We start from the raw sequence: 20,704 nt of genomic DNA on the forward strand, positions 1-20,704 counted from the left end.
ATCGTTAAAGAATTAACCGAACATCTTATCTGTACATTCCCCCATCTTTACAGAGTGAATCTCAATCTTATCCTTGACAAGTTTAAAATCATCCTCAAGTACTAACTTAGAATCATATCTTTACATTCTCCCATATCTACTCAAAGAATCTCTATTTTCTTTAGAAAATTGATTATACATAAGAACATGATTTGTTCCATTATCTGAAACTTTAATAATGCCAACCATACATACTAGAGTAATGATTGAGCTCAACAAATATTGGGGGTATTCATTTTGTTATGCAATCATTATAATGTTGCTTTTCCTCAAAATCCCTCTTTAATATCTTCTTAAAATTCAGTTAGAAATTAGTATTGAGAAAAATACAAGAAGCTATTTTAATCTTGGTTAGTCCTCTAGTATGGTTTCAATATTTTTTTATAAAACCTTCAAAATTGGAAAGAAACTAACTCCTCAACTAGGAAATTTTTGTATCACTTTCCTACCAAGCTCATATTATTTGAGAAAACTATCATTTTTTAAAAGGAATATCACCCTCAAAGTTATTACTATCCTCTCCATCCTTCTCCATTGAATTGAAACCATCTTCATTAAAATTTGAGGACTTTGAAACACCATCACTTTTCTTTCATTGTGAGACATTAACTTCTTTGTCACTATTTGAACCCATGATCTGTCTTAGAAAGAAATTCCCATATTTGCATCTCTATACTCTAGGAACTCAAAGGAAGTTGTTGACTTCTTTGAAGACATAAAAGAAAATCTCGGAAAGACTAAGTTATTTTTTTGTAGTTTTTCTATTAGTGGATTATGTTATAATAATAATTTAATTTTATGGTTATGGTAAAGTTGGATGTCAAATTGGTGTATGATATTCCTTGCTTATGAGACAATGGATTTGTCCTACGTTGTGGTTTGACTACTAAAGTGTATGGAGGTTTACACACTCTACCCCATATGACCTCTCAAGAGTTGTTGCATTGATAAAAGCAAGATGCACTCCACACCCCAAGCTATCACATGGTAGCCTAAACTTCAACCATGAGCTTTGAAACTTGGGAACCTAAAGAAAAATTCGAGGTTGGATGAACCAATTGAACCTCATGACCATTGATCATTTTCATAGCTCAAACTCATAGCAGTGTGTCACAACTCAAGCTTATAATTTATGCATGTATTTTTTGAGTCCATAATAACATTTTTTATGTTTATTGATGTTAATTTCTTACGATTTAGTATAATATTTCTTTTATACACAAGCACACACATACACGCAGAAAAACCTATTAGTAAACCTCATAAAAAAAATCAAACTTCCTGATTTCCAAACTCAAACTTGAACCCAAATCATGTGAATTAAACTTAAAGTGAATGAATTGTGACCTATGAATTCATTTGTCCATATCTGACCTTTATAAACCCAAAATAATAAATTGATCCAAAACATAAAATTCATAATAAGAAAACCTATGGTTGATTACTATGATAAAAAAACGTCTTTAACATTTTTCCTTTGAATAAAAAAGGATGAAAATGTTTATGAAGATGGTTCCATTTGCAATGTGATATTATATATTTTAATACAAAAGATAGGAAGCATTTCATATTGAATATAATAATGTAGACATTAAGATGGCTTACTTGAGCTATTCTGATATGCTATATGATTATAGTATTTTCTCAAGTGAAATTATTATGTTATTCGTTGGTGTCCTAGGATGCAAAAGTTTAAAGGGAATAATATATATATATATATTATTTTTGGTAAGAAATAATTTTTTACATTTATAATAGAGGTTAATAAGGATTAAATTTGATAAGTATATATATATATCTATATATATATATATATATATATATATATATATATATATATATATATATAATTATTTAATTATTAAGCACTAATCATTTTAAGATATGTATGTTATTATTGATTATTAAAGATAAATATATAATGACTACAAGATAAGCATAGACTCACTCATAGTGGATCTATAGACTTATTAGAGAGAGATTGTCTCTATCTTCACTCACACCATGCAATCTTACATTGTACACACTTAAGCCTAAAGCCCGAATACTAAAAATTGAAGCTTAAAGGTTGAGACTTATACGACACAGTCCACACCCATGGGTCATTGGTATTCTCTATAAAACACGAAATGACTTTTATTGTTTGTCTGGTTTTCCATTTGATTTTAAGGGTTTTATGTGGTTTCCTTAGTGTTGATACAATCTCGATTTTTATAAAATGGATCTATTTATAAGTTTAATTAGAAAATGAATCTATTTTGTGGTTGGATATGAAAATCTCAAATTTGTGGTTACTAAGACTCATGTATTCCATACATTCATACTTGAATCTAAACACAAACGAGATTGAGCCTTTTAGGTGTTAGCATAACGATAGAGCTCTATTCTTCTCACTTGTAAAAAGATTATGAATTTCTTCAAAACTCATGCCTTGTATATTATTATTGCTTGACATGTTAAAATCAACCCAAATTCCTATCTAAAAGTGGTTCAAACAGATTTTATTATTTATAAGGTCCTTTTTCTATCTAACACATCACATTGAAAGTTGAGATTAATTGTTCCTCTTCAAAATATATTATAGTTAGTCAATTTAACTAAACAACTTGATTTTTTTTTTAAATTATTTAGCAACATTTGTAAAATCTTTGTGTAAATAATGACTATATATAATTGTATCACCAAATGACTGGCTAATTTAGTAATAAAAACAAATACAATGAAATATGTTTGAACTTCTTAAAATTATATATATATATATGAGAGAGATATTACTTGGTTAAAACCTATCTTAAAATTAAGTTAAAATTTAAAAAATTATTTTGATGGAATATAAAACTTATATTAATAAAATTTGTTTTTATTCATATTTAAAAGATTAACAAAATCATATAATAGGTAAAAATAAAAATCAGTAATAAAATTATCTTTATTCATAATAAAAAAAATTAACAAAATCATATAATGGGTAAATCAAAATCAAAATCAAATATCATGGTAAAAATAAAAATCAAATATCACGGTAAGGAGACTTTTAAAAGAAAACTCATCCAGAGGTTAACCAGTAATGTAACGAGAAAAAAATAAAGATCTAGCGATGTTATTTTGATGTGAAAACTAACGAATGAGAAAGTATTGTATTCGCAATCAGAATATGTTCATGTCATAGCTTTTTAGACAACAAGGCCCTACCATTTGGGCTGGTAGATATCCCATGTGTTGATACATCAATGACTTGAAACAAATCAATGGCTAGAAGCATATAATCAATGGTTTTCTAAGAGCATGTTGCTCTTTGATGGCAGTAGGATTTATAATTTTGAAGACATTAAAGTTAAAAATGTGTTGTGCCAAAAAAAATGTTTTTTATAAATAAAATGGAAAATAATATATCCAGATAATCCTATAATTTAAAGATTATGTTTCCAAAATTGATAGCAGTAGCATATGTAATTTTAAAGACACTAAAGTTCAATGTTTGCTGGGTCAAAACAAACGCTCCTATAAAATAAAATAGAAAATAATATATCCAGATAATCCTATAGCTTAAATAGAAGCGTGGTCTTTCCTTTCCCTGTATAAGACTGTTCAAAGTTAACCTTTCCTTATAGATTCAATGGTTTTAGTTTATTGTTTTAATATAAGGATGTCTGATCAGCTACCATTCCCTTTACTCATAGCATAAAGCCTACTAGGGATTTGAATTTTGAATAATTTTATCATGTGATACACTATATCTCTTTTCCCTTTCTATAACGATCTTAATTCTCTCTAGGGTGGTGTGGGTTGCTCTGATTTTGGTTTTTTGAAATTTATTATAGGTGTAAAAATACATTGACTATTTATGGGTTGGTTTTGATGAGATGGTTTTGATGAGAAGGGAGTTTAGATTTTTAATCATATTTTTTTATTTAAAATTTTTGTGAGAAAGTATAAGACTCTCTCGAGTGACAAGCTTTATTTATTTTGTATTTTATATTGAATTTAACAGGCTCATTAACTTTAATTACAAGTTTTATTGTCTTCTTTCGCATTTTCTTTTATCTATACAAATTTGAATTTAATACATGATATGAAGTTTCTATGAATTTTAATGTTATTTCCCTTTTCCAAGTTCCATTCACTTTTGCTACAAATATGTTGGGGTGGTAGCCAAAACCAAATAAACTTCTTTCAAATTATCTTCGAGTATGATTACTTTAATGAAGACATATCTCATACTTACAAGAATTATTGGATTGTGGGGAATCGATAAACATTAGTCAAGAGATAGTAAGGATCATCTAGTTATGTGATGGCACTTACTTCCTGCTTGATACTTTTACTAAAAAAAAATGGGAGAGAAAAGAAAAACTGCAATATGCAAGTAAGAACAGAGATTTATCATTCTTATCCACCCTAAAAATTGAAGGCATCCTCTGCATTTCTTTGCATTGCATAAAAGACACTTCCATGTTTTTAAAACCTTTTCTATCTTATACCTTAAGGTAACCATGGCAACAATCATAGATGTAACACATGTGAAGCATGCAAAGTGTTACTATACATATATATTTGTCAACCAAATCCCACTTCATGTTCTCATTGTGGCCTACTAAAATATTAAGCCTTAGGACCAATCGTAAAGATAAATGGTAAGATTTTGAATTCTTATGAATAAGATCCATGTTCAAATTCCATAAAGAAAATAAATAGTAAATCAAATAAAAAATATTTTGTACTACCTATTATTATGGTGACTCCTGTGGATAGAAGTATTTAATTTTTCCTCTTTCTGAAGATGTAAAGGATTTGTTATGATCCCTTGTTACAAATATTGTGAATATGTATAAGCGATTTTCAATCTGGGCTATAAGGCCTTTCCAAAAACATTATATTGAGTTTAAAGCTCTCTACTTATAGTGCACTAGTGGGAAAAGGAAAAAGACCAAAGCATAATTTGAAAGGGAAAGTGAAAAGGAAGGTGGATAAACTAGAGAAAAGAGTGACAAGGAAGTGGGCATGGAGTAGCTTTGCCTCTGGGTGTGATATGTACTTGAAGGAGGCCTATTACTGGATTAAATTTGTCGGTGCAAGATATAAATTTCAAACTTCATTGTGGGATACTTTAGAGGAAAATTAAATGATCGCCATCATAAAATACTTTTTCATTGAAGAGTAGATTTGGAAAGGATACAGTATCAAGAACTAGAACGAGATTACAATAGATAAGGATTGGTCTCTATTAGACCTAACGGTAACTCGTTTTCCATCAACGATATTATAACTTTGTCTATGCTAATTTTTCAAAGTTAAGGAACCCTCTTGTTTGTGTTTTGAATTTTTTGAGGATGAGAATATCATTTTGTTAGTCCCCTGCTTTACAATGTTTTCCTATTTATACTGATTTTCCCAACTTTAATGTGGCTTTTTATTAGACTATGCCCAGGTCTTGGTTTTTACATTGTTATTGTTGCCTTCCTAAGGTGTATAATTTCAAGAGTATCTTGCAATCCATTTGATGCCTCCCAGGTCATAGGGTTTTGAGCAACACATGGTTAGTGGGGTCATAATGGGCTCAAACAATGTCATTATTAGTTTTGTTGTTGTTGGGTGTGGTTTTTCACCCATTTTCCACACCTTCTTTCCCTTGTTTTGACTTTTCTGTCCTTCAGCCTATGCCCTTATACGACCTAACTCCATGTTTTCTTACCTTTTTAATCCATTTTATTGTTATGTTATTTTGTTGTATTTTACTGAATAAATACGAGGTTTTATTTCTTTTTGTGGCTAACTAGACAAGCATTGAAGGAGCATGTCGGGAAGTTTATCTTTTTCAGGGGTTGGCTTGCGGAAGCAGACAGGCAACAGGAGTTAACTATAGGAAAGGACAGAACAGTTCGTTGTTACACCGTGAATGCTATTACATATCGCTGCTACATACTAGGTGTTGTTACAGGTGGCTATTGTTACAAATTGCTGCTACACATCAGTGTTGTTACAAGTTGTTGTTACACAACAAGTGTCGTTACACCTCACGTGGTTTTGTCGTTATACCAACAGTGGTGCCATCAGTTATGTTGCATCATCCCGAACCATCATTTGCTCAATATTGTTGCACCGAAGCTGGAAATGTGGGTACTATTCTAGATAACAGCTGTCAGCAGTAGGATTGTTTATTTTTGAGGCAACATGACTCAAGCAGTTGTAACTAAGGTATATTTATTTAGCAGTAGGTTGCAACTTCTTTATTTTTGGATCAGCATGACTAATCTGTTTTCTAATTTTCGGGATGTAATAGTTATAAAAGACTCGACCTTTTATGTATCAAAGGCGACATATAGAAGAGTATCGTTACTCTGTTTCTATAATTTCTTAACTTATTTTAATATCAATTGGCACAGTGATGCTGTTATTGCTTCTTAACTGATCTATTAATCACTTTTTGTGTTCTTCCTGGGCCCTTCTGAGGAGGAAGGGCCCTCCTCTTTGGTAGGGATTGCAGTGATTAGGTAGTGTACATTTTAGTTCAATTGATTGATTTATAGTTTCTCGTTGTTGTTGTACAAATCGTGGATTGCATTCGCTATTGTTTCTATTTATCTTATGTTTTTACACAGAGTTAAGCAATAGAGGAATAGAAACCAGCTGGAATAGATGTTAATTCTAGGTGTGGCGCGCCTTTATTTCAATAGCTGCGAGTTGTGATTTAATTCTATGGATTGTTTTTATACCTGCATACATGATTGATTTAGTAATTTATATCAGCGACATCTTTTACAATTTTTCTGCACTTTCTTATGCTTTTCTAGAGTGTATCGGCACAGATAGGGCGAGCTCCATTGAAACGGCAAGACCTGCCCTAGGTTGACAATTAATGTTGCAGTTTGAGTTAATTAAGGTTGATAAAACAACACTACAGTTGTATATGAAGCATCAATGGCATCATCTCCATTGGACTCCTGACCTCCATTTAGGTACTTTTGAATTTTTTTATAACTTAGTGGGCCACACAGTGGGTATTTGCAGCCCTCTAAGACTGGTTGCACTTTGTTTTGTCTTTATTATCTTTGAAAAATGTACCCGAGTGGAAACTCTATTACAACAAAGTGATGATTTCTATCATAATTTTTCCATGAAATACAAAACATTTGCAATTCTAAGAGTTGTAAAATACTCTTGCCTTCATGCATATTTTGTATGTTTTCAAAATAAAAATGTGTCTTTTGTGAGAAATAGTTTACATGTTTTTCCACACAAACAATAGATGCAAATTGCAGTACTTGTACATGCATAATATTTCTTCTATGTTATTTTCTTGTTATGCATTTTTAAGAAATGAATTTAGAAACTACTACAATATTAGGATTTACATTTTTAATATTTAAGATGCTACATTTTCATGAATGAAATTTGAAAATTTCCATTACGGAAGATAATTACTTGAATCTAAAAGTCAAAATATGTAGATTGGTGGCTAATCAATATGTCAAATAGGTAGAATTGGAAAGTCAAAACCTAAGATTATTGTTGGAGAATTGATCCAGGTGGATATTGATGGCCACTTTCCTGTTCCACTTAGACCCGCACCAATGCTTCTTTCAGTTTCCTTAATTGTGTTAGAGTCAGTATTTGCATACTGCCATAAGTGATCAAAAATCCTCTTTTACCTCATATTAGTGTCCCATGTTGAAATTTTTATCATTCCACCTAGGTCATCATGTAAAAAAATACCCACTGATGATAGCCCAAGTTCAAACTCCAAAAGCCCCTCTCAAAAAATCAATATTTGATGGCCCACCTTCGTGTGTCTTGTTGAGCATACATTCATTTTAAAGGCTCATGTCAACATGTCTTATGTCAGTCAAGTCCACCTGAAGTCTGCTTGTTCAAGGTCCCATTACGTCACTAGGTTTCATTCCTCCAAGGTCCAATAAAACACCATTCACTGCATAAGGCCAGCAAAAGCATGAGAGTGAAAGAAATAATATCCCTTTTTCATTCAAAGAGGATTTGCAAACATCTAACTATGGTTTCCAGAGCCCTAGTTTTCATTCCAAAGTATGGGTTTGGTTTCAGATTGTAATTTTATTTAAAAAAAGAAATGTAATATTTTTATTTATTTATGTAATTTTATGTTCATTATATGTAATAAGTTACTATTCCTAAGTTGTTCACTCAAACTCTATTTCCAACATCATCCACCTGCAAAGGAAAAAGTCAGAAGTCAAAGAGCATTAGTGTGAAACTTTGAAAAGTGACATGAAACATTAGAAAATGGGTTTTCAAAACATAAATCAAACCCATTCAAGTATAAAAGCCCTTAAAGACATCAATTCCACATTGATTTGCACTCCTACACTCTCAAAGCATCCTCAGCAAAAGGGAATTTTCAAGTTTTAAATGAAATTGTGCAAAACGGGGCAGAGGGCACGTTTTGAACTGGAGGGCACATTTTGAACTAGTGTTGTGCATTTGCCTTAAAACGCTGCATGTTTCCTAAGGGCGCTATGCGCTTGTTAAGAGAGGGTGCGTTTGCCTGAAAGCATCTAGAGATTGCCCAAAGAGCACTACATCATCTCCAAGCTTCAAAATGTGTCACTAACATGCTCCAACAAACAAGTAGGTTGAAATCATATCACTCCTCTCCTCCATAGTTGAATTATAGGGTGTTTCATTGTCTTTTAGTGTCCTCCTAAATTCAAAACCCTAGTAACATAATTCCATTCCTAAATTTCATTTTCTAGCATCCCACTACCATTACTACATTTCAAGCCTACTCCCTATTACCTCCCTCATATCACACATCCCCATTTTCATCTCCTCAATTTCCTCACACTATTCCATACTCTCTACACCTACATTTCATTTCATCATCTCCCTAGGGTTTGACTCCAATAAGTCATGGTAGAAGAAGAGAACAAAAGTCATAGTGAGGAAGAAAGACAGGAGAGGAGGCTATCCAAGAGAGGAGGAAGAATCATTAGACATGAGCCAACCAATACCAGAGAACTCATGGCATCTCCCATTACTGTGACAAGCTTTAAGCATGTGGGATGTTTTGAGTTTTGTGAGAAAGTACAATGGATCCAATATTATCCTGTGTTGACCAGATTATTCATCACCAACCTTCATGACAACCACGTAATCCTTGTTGGTGTCACCTTCACTGTACCTCCTGCTATCATATCAATTGTCTCTGGGATCCCAAATGTTGGGGAAAAATGGTTTAAACAAGGAGAATTGGATCATTTCTATTATGAGCCATATCTTAAACCAAGGTAGAAGAATGAGAGAAAGAGTATTTTTCCTTTCTCTTACCTCCTAGCCAGATATGTTCCCTTGATGAAAATCATCATGAGGTACTTCACTTGCGAGGGTAGGTTTTCTAGGCTTTATTCCTATCATATCCAGCTACTCATGCATTTCACAAGAGTCAAAATGTTCAATATACCCTACTATCTTTACCGGAGCATTGATAAGATGTCATTCATTGCCCAAACGAAAGATTATGATCATCAAATGCAAAGTATATTTCACCACTCCCTCATCAAGATGGTAGTCCTCCATTACCTTGATCAGCTTAACATTGCATGGTACACCTTTATATCCAATGAGATTTTCACTGTCCCACCTATTTAGCATCGCCAAGAAGCACCTTCATCATCTCATCCTTCCACATCCATTCCTCCACCTCAACCTACAATTCATACATCATCACCAAATCAATCTTTTTCACCCACCTCACCACCATCATCACCATTTCATGAGCACATTGAGTCACCTAGCAGAGCTGAGATCAGTGAGCTTGAGCAGACTAAGCAGGTTGAGGTCATGAAGCCTAAGTGGACTGATTTGGGCATATTTCCACATACTTATCAGAGAGGTCATAGGCAAGTGTTTGCCACATGGATTGTGGGAGGGGCCCTGCCTTCTTCACCAACAAAGCAGGTACACAAAGGCAAAGAAAAAATGACAGAGTTAGAGATCAAGCATGAGGAGGAGGACCTCCATGAGATAGAACATGATTTTGACCTTGTTGACCTAGATGAACATAATGGAAATGAGGACATTAGCATAGTCATCAAGGAAAAGACGCGTACATTAGGGAGCTCTAAACCAACTTAGAGAGGTCTAAATTTATTATTTCATATTATGAGCAAGAAAACCAATTCGGCTCATCAAGGCAAAAAGAGAAGAAATGAAAGCCAAGGCATTGCTTAATGAGGCCTATGATAGGTATGGTGAACCTGAACCTGAACAAGAACCAAAAAGTAGACCTAAGACTAGAGGGCTGAAAAGAGCTCTAGAACTAGAGAGACAAAAGGAGGCTGAACTTGCTAATCAACTCACCCTAAATGAACAGTTTTCCAAAATGATGAATGAGAATCAGGAATATTGGCTTGAGAGGGTAAATGGTCATCTTGAGAAACTCCTGGTCAAGGCAAAAAGGGATAATGAAATTCACAAGAAGATGGCTAAACATTACGCCTACAAAGAAAGGATTTCCAGGGCAAAACTCAAAGCTTCAAAGGAGAAGATTGAAGCCTTGACCAAGCAAGAGGAGAAAAGGAGGCTAGACATTCTTGTCGAGGCATCACTCCATGCCTCAAACACATGATCAACCATCATCCCACCAATTTTGACAAGTTTTGAGCAAATTTTGCAAGTTGTGAATTTCTGTGTTTTTTGAGGCATTTTTAACATAGTAAAAAGGTCAAACGCGCATCACCTAGGGCGCTACGCTCTTTTTTGGGGCATCTAATGAGCAAAAGTTCAACATAATTGGATTCAAAGTGATGAGGACATGCACCCTATGCATTTGCTAGGCATTTGAAGACAAATGGGTCAGTCAAAAGGATCAAAAACCACAAAAAACCATGTTTCTGCCTCATTTCTAGCTTGGGCACTGTGTGTTTACCAGTCTTGGGAGATTGAGTTTTTGACAAGGAAAATGAGCTCCAATTTGAAAAATGAAGACATGTCTAGAAGGTAGACTTGAAGGGCTTTCAAACAAGCCATCTTGGAGCAAATTTGGACATCATGAAGGCACCCAAAAGTAGTCCTGAACTTAGAGGGCGTGTTTGACAAAGAAAGGACGTGTTTGACAAAGAGAGGGCGTGTTTGACAGCTTTCTAAAATTTTCTGAGTTTCTCTCTTGTTTTGATTTTCACCTTGGCAAAATATGGTTTTATCTATGTAAATGATAAAATTGGATGTAACTATCATGTTTTTACTATTACCTAGGGTAAATGCATTAGGTAAATAAAGAAGATGAGGTATAAAGAATCAGTTCAGTTAAGATAGGAATGAGTCACTTGGACCATCCTACAAGTTAGCTATCAGTTCAGTTTTTTGTGTAATATCTTCCTCACCTCATGGATTCGACCCCTGGGGATGAGGGGAAGTGGTTTTCATGTCTATTTAGTCCCTTTCTTCACCATAGAGAAGGGTTGGACTCAGTTGGAGGTTTGGCTATTGATCAGAGACACTAGTGTAATCAGTATTTGGTAGAATTTAATGAATGAGTTGTAGCTATTTTGATGGAATACCTGTGGTATGAAATTTTGACATAGTTTCTTCTTATGTTGCATATGTTTGAACGTTTTGTACTCCCATATTTCATTTTACTTCTATGATATGTTGATTTTCAAGTTGATGAGCAGAATACATCTTACATGCTCTGTTTTGGGGAAATCTTCAAAGTTTGTCCATTTTCTTCAATATAGAAAGAGTACATGCTTGTCTTGCTCTTTCTAGCACCTCACCATTCTTATCCATCTCACTTCATAACCTTAAAGTGTTTGAGTGCCTACCTACCTTGCTCCATCAGATGTATGCAATCATACCCTTATTTGCCCTAACCTAGTCTTTTTGACCTATCCTCTTCCAACAATCCCACCAAATCAAACCAAACAACCTCTGTACATCATACCTAGCCTAAAACCCTAATCCATCCAGCCCTCCTGGCTGTGATTTTGTGGAGAGAGCCCTATCCAACTTGGTAGGACTAGCTACCGAGTCAAAAGATTAGTTTGTGGTTATCTCAGCTGGACCCTTCCCCAGCCTTGGAGATCCAGAGGAGTGATAACAAATTGTAGCATAATTTACTATTTTTGGAAATTTTTCGTGTCCTGAAATTTCAGAGCCGTTTTGAGGCCCTAAACGATGTTTTTATTTAAATGGAAAAAATACATAATTTGTTGTAGGGGTTTGCATTTGAAAGTTGTAGTTCTCAAATAGATATTTCTAACGAGGTATTGTATGTGTCAAATGAATATCGTACGCCAAAGTTACGACCCCAAGAAGTTGGTATACCAATTTACCCAATGGGGTCCACAGACTTTTGGTGCTTCATATCCTAGGGTTAGATTTTTGGATGTTTAGGGTTTTCCATTATTTCTCAATAATAAAAAGGTCTTTGAGACTCATTGTAACACATCTCAGCAGACATGTAGCCTCCACATATCTTCTCAGAGATAAGCTACCATCACCTAAACTAGTTTATTTTCATTCTGAATGTAAACAATTTTCAGTACATTATTGTTAATGAAGTGAAGTTATGTTTTCGTTGCATCTTTGTGTTTTTGTTTATAGTTTTATTTCATTTCGTTCCTTCATAAATATTGATCAGTGGTATTAGAGTGGTCTACTCTTTCTTTATTTTTTTATGCATGTCCCCAACGAAGTCGGGGTATAAGGAGTTCACACTTGAACTGGTTGAGCCTTTGCAAGACTGTGCCCGCTAACACCGATGACCTCCAATGGTAGAAGAAAAGAAAGAAAAGGGAGCAGTGGATCCTATGAAGTTGTTACTCGAAGAAGCCCACGATAGGCAAAGAAACTTTTCCTAGATCCTTCGATGGATGCCCACCAACGACACATATTCATCCAGGATTCACTTTGGAGTCACCACCCTCTTCAAGTTATAAGTGAACTTTGATATCCATATATTCGAAGGTCAAATAGATGTAGATTTTGTAGATAAATGATTGAATTTGTTGGAAGGCTATTTTTCTATCCATAGTTTCTCCGATAGGGAGAATATTACTTTTGCACTACTTAAGGTTGGCGCCCATGTGAAGGACTAGTGGGAAACTTACTATGAGAAAAGGGTTGAGGAACCCTCTCTGTTTACAGACGCTCCCTCTTGGAACTCTTTTCGAGACACTATCAAGGAATAGTATTACCCCGTGGGGAGCTATGAGGACAAGTACATACACTGGACCACACTATGACAACAAAGGGAGCAAGATGTGCATGAGTTCACAAATATTTTTCATACTCTATGCACAAAGTTGGGTATAAAAGACTTTGAGTGACATCTAGTGCTCAAGTACCGTGGTTGTCTACAAAAATACATTCAGGAAGAAATGGAGTTCCTGGACATGTCCTCGCTTGGTACAACATACTAATGCCAAGATTGAACAAAAATTAAAGCAAAAGAAGCATGACTTTGGATCTGCGAATCAGAAGCAAGGCAAGAGCACCCCAAACTGTAGAACAAAGGATAGAGCCAAGGTGGAGCGACCTAGAACAACCCATAGAATCCACAAGCAAAGAATGGAACCACGAAGATAAAGAAGGACACAGGAAAGCGGTGTGAGTTCCACAAGAGCCCCACTCACAACACAAATGAGTGTAGTTCCAAGCAGTCATTGGTGGCCAAGTTGAAAACATCAGAGTCTGATGTATATTTTTATTCTAAGCCAAAACCTGATAAAGGGAACGATAAGGGGAAAATATTATTGACGCAGAACCCAGTGCCACCTTTTCCACCACCAAGATCCAGAAGATTGAGCCCGAAGATCTAGAGGAGGGGGAGTGTCTCTTCCACTCATAGATGTGGGTGAAGGGTTCTCCGCTGCAGTTCATTGTTGACATCGGGAGCCAAAAGAACCTCATTTCAACAAAGGTCGTGAAGCAGTTGGGCATATTGAACACACCACACTTACAACCATACACCATTGGGTGGATTCACCACGGACGAGATCTTTGCGTCAACCAACAGTGTCGCCTTCCCTACAACATGAAGCCCTTCACGAATGAGGTATTGTGTGGTGTTGCTCCTCTTGAAGTTTGTTATGTGTTATTAGGCCAACCATACTTGTGGAAATGTCATGTTGTGTATGAGTCTAGGCCTCACACTGTTATTATTACTTTGGACCATAAGTTATACAGGATACCAGAGGTAGCCCTGCCTTGCACCATCTCTTTGATCTCTACTGAGAGATGCAGTAAAATCATCTCCCAGACCAGGAAATTTGTTTTCTTTTTTATTCGCTCTCAAAGCAAGGGGAAGATAGTGGCTACATCCATGAACCCGAGGAAGGGATCCTCCACGCAGAAGAAGCAGAAGGATAAGGTCGTGGAAGAGTACAGGGACATATTCTCCTCACCCATAGGGTTACCTTTACACTGTCAAGTCAAGCATTCGATCGATTTGACTCCCGAAGCACCTCTACCCAATGGGTCGATATATCTCCACTCCATTATGGAAAATGAAGAAATCAAATGGAAGATCCAAGGGTTGCAACCAAAAGGGCACATTTGACCAAGTTCCTCACCATGTGGGACCTGGATTGTACTTGTACAGAAGAAAGATGGAACTTGCAGACTCTGCATTGATTATCAGGTACTAAACAAAATCACTGTCAAGAATAGGTATATAATCCCACGGATTGATGACATTCTTAACTAGCTCAAGCGGGCCAAGTATTTCAGCAAGATCAATTTGAAGTCTGGCTATCACCAAGTGCCAATAGAACCCATAGATGTATGGAAGATCACCTTCAAATCCAAGGAGCGCCTTTTTGAGTGGTTGGTTATGCCTTTCGGGTTGACAAATGCCCCTACAACTTTTATGAGGCTAATGGATGATATCTTGCGACCCTTCACCAACTCATTCGTGGTCGTATATTAAGATGACATCCTCATCTTTAACAAGAGTTGGGAAGAGCACCTACGACACATTCAGCAGGTCCTTCAAAACTTGCGGCAGCACAAATTACGTGCCAAATTGGAGAAATGTGGGATACATTATTGATGAGCAAGGTGTGCATGTGGATTTGGCTAAGATCCAAGTCATTCAGGATTGGTCATCCTCGACCACTCTAACAAATATTTGTAGCTTTTTGGGCCTTGCTAATTTTTATCGAAGGTTTGTGTTGGGATCCTCTCATTTCACTTGGCCTCTCAGTTAAGTTACCAAGGACTGAATGAAAGAAAAGTTTTTCTAGTCCGAGTCCCAACAAAAGGTGTTTGTTGAATTGAAGCACCACCTCTTCTCTACACCCGTACTCACATTGTCAGACCTGCAATGAACATTTGAAATTGAAATAGACACCTCCGACTATGCTATTGGTGCAGTTCTCACCCAACAGAGGCATCTAGTGCCCTATCACAGTGAGACACTTTTCGATGCAATTCAAAATACCCCACCTATGATAAAGAGATGTATTCTATTGTGCAAGCGTGTCGATAGTGGAAACATTACATTCCGGGGAAGGAAATGGTCATCCACACAGATCACCGACCTCTTCAATTTATCCATACATAATGGATGTTGCAGAATGATCAACATAATAAGTGGTCTAATTATCTACAACAATTCCAATTGAACATTAAATATAAGAAGGGAAACACCAATCATATTGTAGATTGCCTTAGTCGATCCGCAATTGCAACACTGACTATTGTTCTCAAATCGTGTGGCCACGAGACCTCCGGATGGATGCAGCTGTACAAAAATGATCTAGATTTCGCGACCACCTACTAGATTCTAGTGTATGGAAAACAAGTTCTAGATTTCCACTTCTAGGATACATTATTATGCTACCTTGGCCACCTTTGTGTTCCTTCAAGTGAGCGTGCCAAGCTCATTTGGGAGGCACACTACAATTGGGTTGCATGACACTTTGGTGTGGAGAAAACTATGGTCATACTACAAAAGTATTTTAATTGGCCAAAACTATGACAGTGCGTTGGAAAATATATCAGATCCTACACTGCCTATGCCATTGCCAAGCCAACCATCAAGAAGCAAGGCCTGTACACTCCTCTGCCTGCTCCTAGCTAGCCTTGGGAATCCATCTCCATGGACTATCTATCGGGCATCCCTTCTACCAAGGATGGTAATGGATGTATATTTGTGGTCGTGGAAATATTTTCTAAGATGGTTATATTGTCGTCTCACAAGAAGAGTATCACAACAGAGGACATTTCCAAACTCTTCTTTGAACGAGTATGGGTACATTTTGGAATTCCGCAGACCATTATATCAAATCGGGATAACAGGTTCCTCAGCGCATTCTGGTCGAGCCTCTGGACATTATTGGACACTAATCTCACCAAGTTGACTGCATTCCATCCTTAGACTAATGGCCAAACAAGTTCATCAAAAGGATGAGAGTGCACATACTACGCATTTACAACTCCAAGCATCCACTAATCTGAGATGAGAGCCTTCCTTATGTGCAACACAGTTACTACAGGGCTTTCCATAACTCGACTGGCCAAATTCCTTTTCAAGTGGGTTTGGGTTTTCAGCCATTTTGTTTGATTGATGTTGCCATGCCTCTTGCAACTACACAGACAAAATCCACACATTTACAGTCTGAGGCTAATAAAGCAAACCGATTTATTGAACGGATCCAACACATTAGCAAGTAGGTGCATGAAATCTTGGATAAGTCCAATGTCAAGTACAAACAATGACATGATCAACATTGGGTGCCACAGAAGGTTCACGTGCGCGACAAATTTTGGTTGCATTTTTAGAAAAAAACATCTTACTAGAGCCCATTGGAAGCTCAAACCACTCCAATATGGGCCTTACACCATCAATAAGGTTGTGGGAGATAATGCTTTTGAGCTCAGCATTCCCCCATTCCTTGGCCTGCACCTAGTGTTCAATGTGGACCACCTTCATCCATACTTTCCATCATTACTGAACACATCACGTATTGCAGAACAATTAATGCCAACAGAGCTAAACCCAAACTTCATGGAATAGGCCACAACTAATCGAATCATGGACATGCAGATCAAGAACACTCGCCAACAGAAGATCCAACTAGATCAGATTGTCAAAGCTGACCAACTCTAACACCAAGGCAAGTGGCTCACCAGGGACCAAGTTTAGCAAAAGTTTCCCCATCTCATGGAGACACTCAACACAATGGAGACCATTACTTCTTAACGGTGGAAGACTAATCCAGATGGGTATTGGTGACCACTTGCCTATTCCACTTGGACCCCCACCATTGTTTTTTTTAGTTTCCTTAATTGTAGCACAATTTACCATTTTTGGTAGTTTTTTTAGCCATGAATTTCCAGAGCCGTTTTGAGGCCCTAAACGATGTTTTTTTTGGAAAATGGGCAAACCCATTACTTATGATAAGAGTTTGTAATCAAAAGTTGTAGTCCTCAGATAGATCTTTCTAACAAGGTATGATACACATCAAACGGAGATTGTATGCCAAAGTTACAACTCTGGGAAGTTGGTGTACCAATTTACCCCAACAGGGCCCACAAACTTTTGGCGTTTTTTCTCATAGGGTCAAGCTTTTGGATGTTTAGCGCTTTCCATTGTTTCTCAATAATAAATAAGTCTTCGAACCTCATTGTAACACATTTCAGAAGTCATGTAGCCGCCACATCTCTTCTCAGAGATAAATTACCATCGCATGAGCTCGTTTATTTCCATTATGAATGTGAATACTTTTTAGTGCTTTGTTATTAATGAATTGAAGTTCTGTTTTCGTTGTACCTATGTGTTTCTATTTATATTTGTATTTCATTTGGTTCTTTCATAAATATGGATCAAGAATACCATATCATTACAATCAAAATGGTAAGTTAAGTAGTTCAAATTTACTTATGAGAAATAGAGATTAAAATATTTAAGATGTCATTTGACCAATGCACTCAACAAGTAAAAAACAAATAAATTTTGTGAGGAAACTAGAATAAGAGTTCTTGTGAACATTGACAAAGTATCATGTTCAGGTTACTATTTCTCAATTTCCTTGAAAAAAAAAATTGTGTGTATTTGTGTCTAAATTAAATTGATTTTGACCAATTTTATAGTGTATATGTACATGTTTATAAAGATAGTATAGAAACTTATGTTCATTATAAAGCCGTGTCCACAACATTTAGTGTTACATATTTCCCAAGTTGCTCTTTGTTATTGGTAAAAGGAAGAAAGAAATTATGTTAAAGCTCACAAGTAATCAAATCAGGTTAATGGGGCTATAAAGTTTATCCAGTCATAATGGTATTGGGGAGTTCTAAGGGCATCATCTTCGTTACCAACTTACCCCATGCATCACAGTTTTCCTATATTTGTGGTTCAGTAGGTCTTCTGTATAAAAAGTTTGCCATTGTGAATAACCTGTCTTAGAACTTTCTCTGGGCTCTATATTTCATAACGTTTAGAAAGCTCTGTAGAACCATTCCATCTTCGAAAAGTAGCATTAATGTTTGACAACAACAAATGGAATGTAATATTTTTACGTTCCAGTTGGTAAAAACAAATTACCACTCTTTATCCTAGTTTTACCCTTGTATGGATTAGGCAGTAATTGGGAAAGCCCTCCCCTAACAGAAGGAAAAATTCAAGAGCATTAACGTAATAAATCTATAGCATATCATACCTAAAATAATACTGACGATGGGCTTATGACATTTAGAATGACTAAGTGAGAATTATTTTTATCTTAGTATAGTCAAAACATGGGACTTGCACCCCGATTCATTAATTCGATGCAAATATATTTGCCTGGTAGAGTTAGTTTCTTGTGTTTTCTTAAGGTTTCTACACTTGCTCTGTTTCTAGCCTTCAGATATGGCCTCGAATGATAATATACATTTTTGTGAAATGACATAAATGGCCTCTTGGCTAGCCAATTGGTGGCTATGCTAATCTTTAAATGAACATTTGAAGAAAATACATGCTAAAATAGAGCATTCAACGCTCAACACTCAAACACCTGCAACTCTATAAATAGCAATGTGCATAGCAGATATTATATGATTAATTTGAGTTATCAAAATCAATATCAGATGAAAGTGCATTTGGTGAGAAAGCTCTTTTCGAGATACATACACACCAAAGTCGGTTTTAAAGTTTGCATTATTACTGTAAAAATAATAACAAAAGCAGAGAAATAACGACAAAATTTAGAATAACGCACAATATATGGGAATGTCCATGGGCAAGGTAAGGTGTTTTATTAATCAGAAGAATTTACAGTCAGGCTTACAGCCTCTGCAATTCTCTGGGTTTGGTGATAAAATAAAGCAGGCACAGTAACATTTATTATAAAAACTATCATCGGTCTCATAGACCAACACAGTTAAAGTAACCATAAATTACTTACATAAATTTAAGTTTTTCCATTTTCTTTTAACTAGTTTTTATTACATTTTAACCTTTCATGCCAGGGCTACTTTATTCCATCTCTTTTTCCGTTTTCTTTTAACTAGTTTTTATTACGTTTTAACCTTTCATGCCATGGCTATTATTCCATCTCTTCATGCTAATTTCAGTAAAAGGTATGTGTACGTAACAATTTGATCTTTTCTTCCTATTTATCTTCTGCGTTAATCTCAATCCATTAAATTACCTGGGAACCGAACTCATTCTATTACTAGACTTCCTCTTCTCAGTCTTCTGCCAAATGTAAAACAGAAAAACCTTTGTTCTTCATGTGATTCCACAGTGAAAGCTACTTCCATTCTCACTACCTTGGTCTTCTTGTAGGCCATCATAAACAACAGATCACTTACACAGTGAAAGCTACTTCCATTCTCACTACCTTGGTCTTCTTGTAGGCCATCATAAACAACAGATCACTTACACAGTGAAAGCTACTTCCATTCTCACTACCTTGTCACTGATTGATTGATTGATTTTTATGACGTCCACGAGATCTCACAGTGTAAAGGATTACCTAATAGCAACTTAATTTGTATTCAGATTTTTTTCTATGTTGATTCTGCTGTTATGAATCTTGAGTAAGAAATTCATTTTTTTTTGTGAAGTCTTGCCTCCTCAAAACTTAGCTGAGACTGTTCATCTTTAGGTTGTTATCAAACTGACCTTGCACATTCTTTGATAAAATGTCACTCTGTTTCTACCACCCATCTGCTGCAAAAAAATGCAAGATTGTACTTCCCAATTTTCTTTAGGGGTTATCTATCTGTGAGTTTCACATCTTAGATGATGAGAGCTAATTCCCAATTGTGCAATTAAAATTTTAACTTTTCCATTGATTGAGGAACTCAAATACTCTTTATCATCATGCTTCCACCCATGGTTAAATTATTTGACATAATATGCTTTTATCCCCTACCTGTTTTGTTCACATGACATTTTTGAATTTTTTTAAACACCCAATTTTTTATCTTCTCCTTAACATGAAGACAATCATGTAAATTTATGTCTTATTTGCCGACCACTTTCTATTTTGCTCCATCAATATCTTTTGCCAACCACTTTCTATTTTGCTCCATCCATATCTTTTTCCAACCAATTAGCTCTTCAACAACCATTTTGACCTGTTGGTGTTTATCCATTTCCACCTTTTTCAAATGAGTTAACAAATAAATAATCGTTAAAACCTCAACTAGAAACATACCAACATATTGTGGATTTAAACTGGTGACCATGTATACAATC

Source organism: Pinus tabuliformis, chromosome J (genome assembly GCF_031772625.1).
Source record: "Pinus tabuliformis cultivar Carrire ecotype Pingquan chromosome J, CPIR1, whole genome shotgun sequence".
NCBI classification, from domain to species: domain Eukaryota; kingdom Viridiplantae; phylum Streptophyta; class Pinopsida; order Pinales; family Pinaceae; genus Pinus; species Pinus tabuliformis.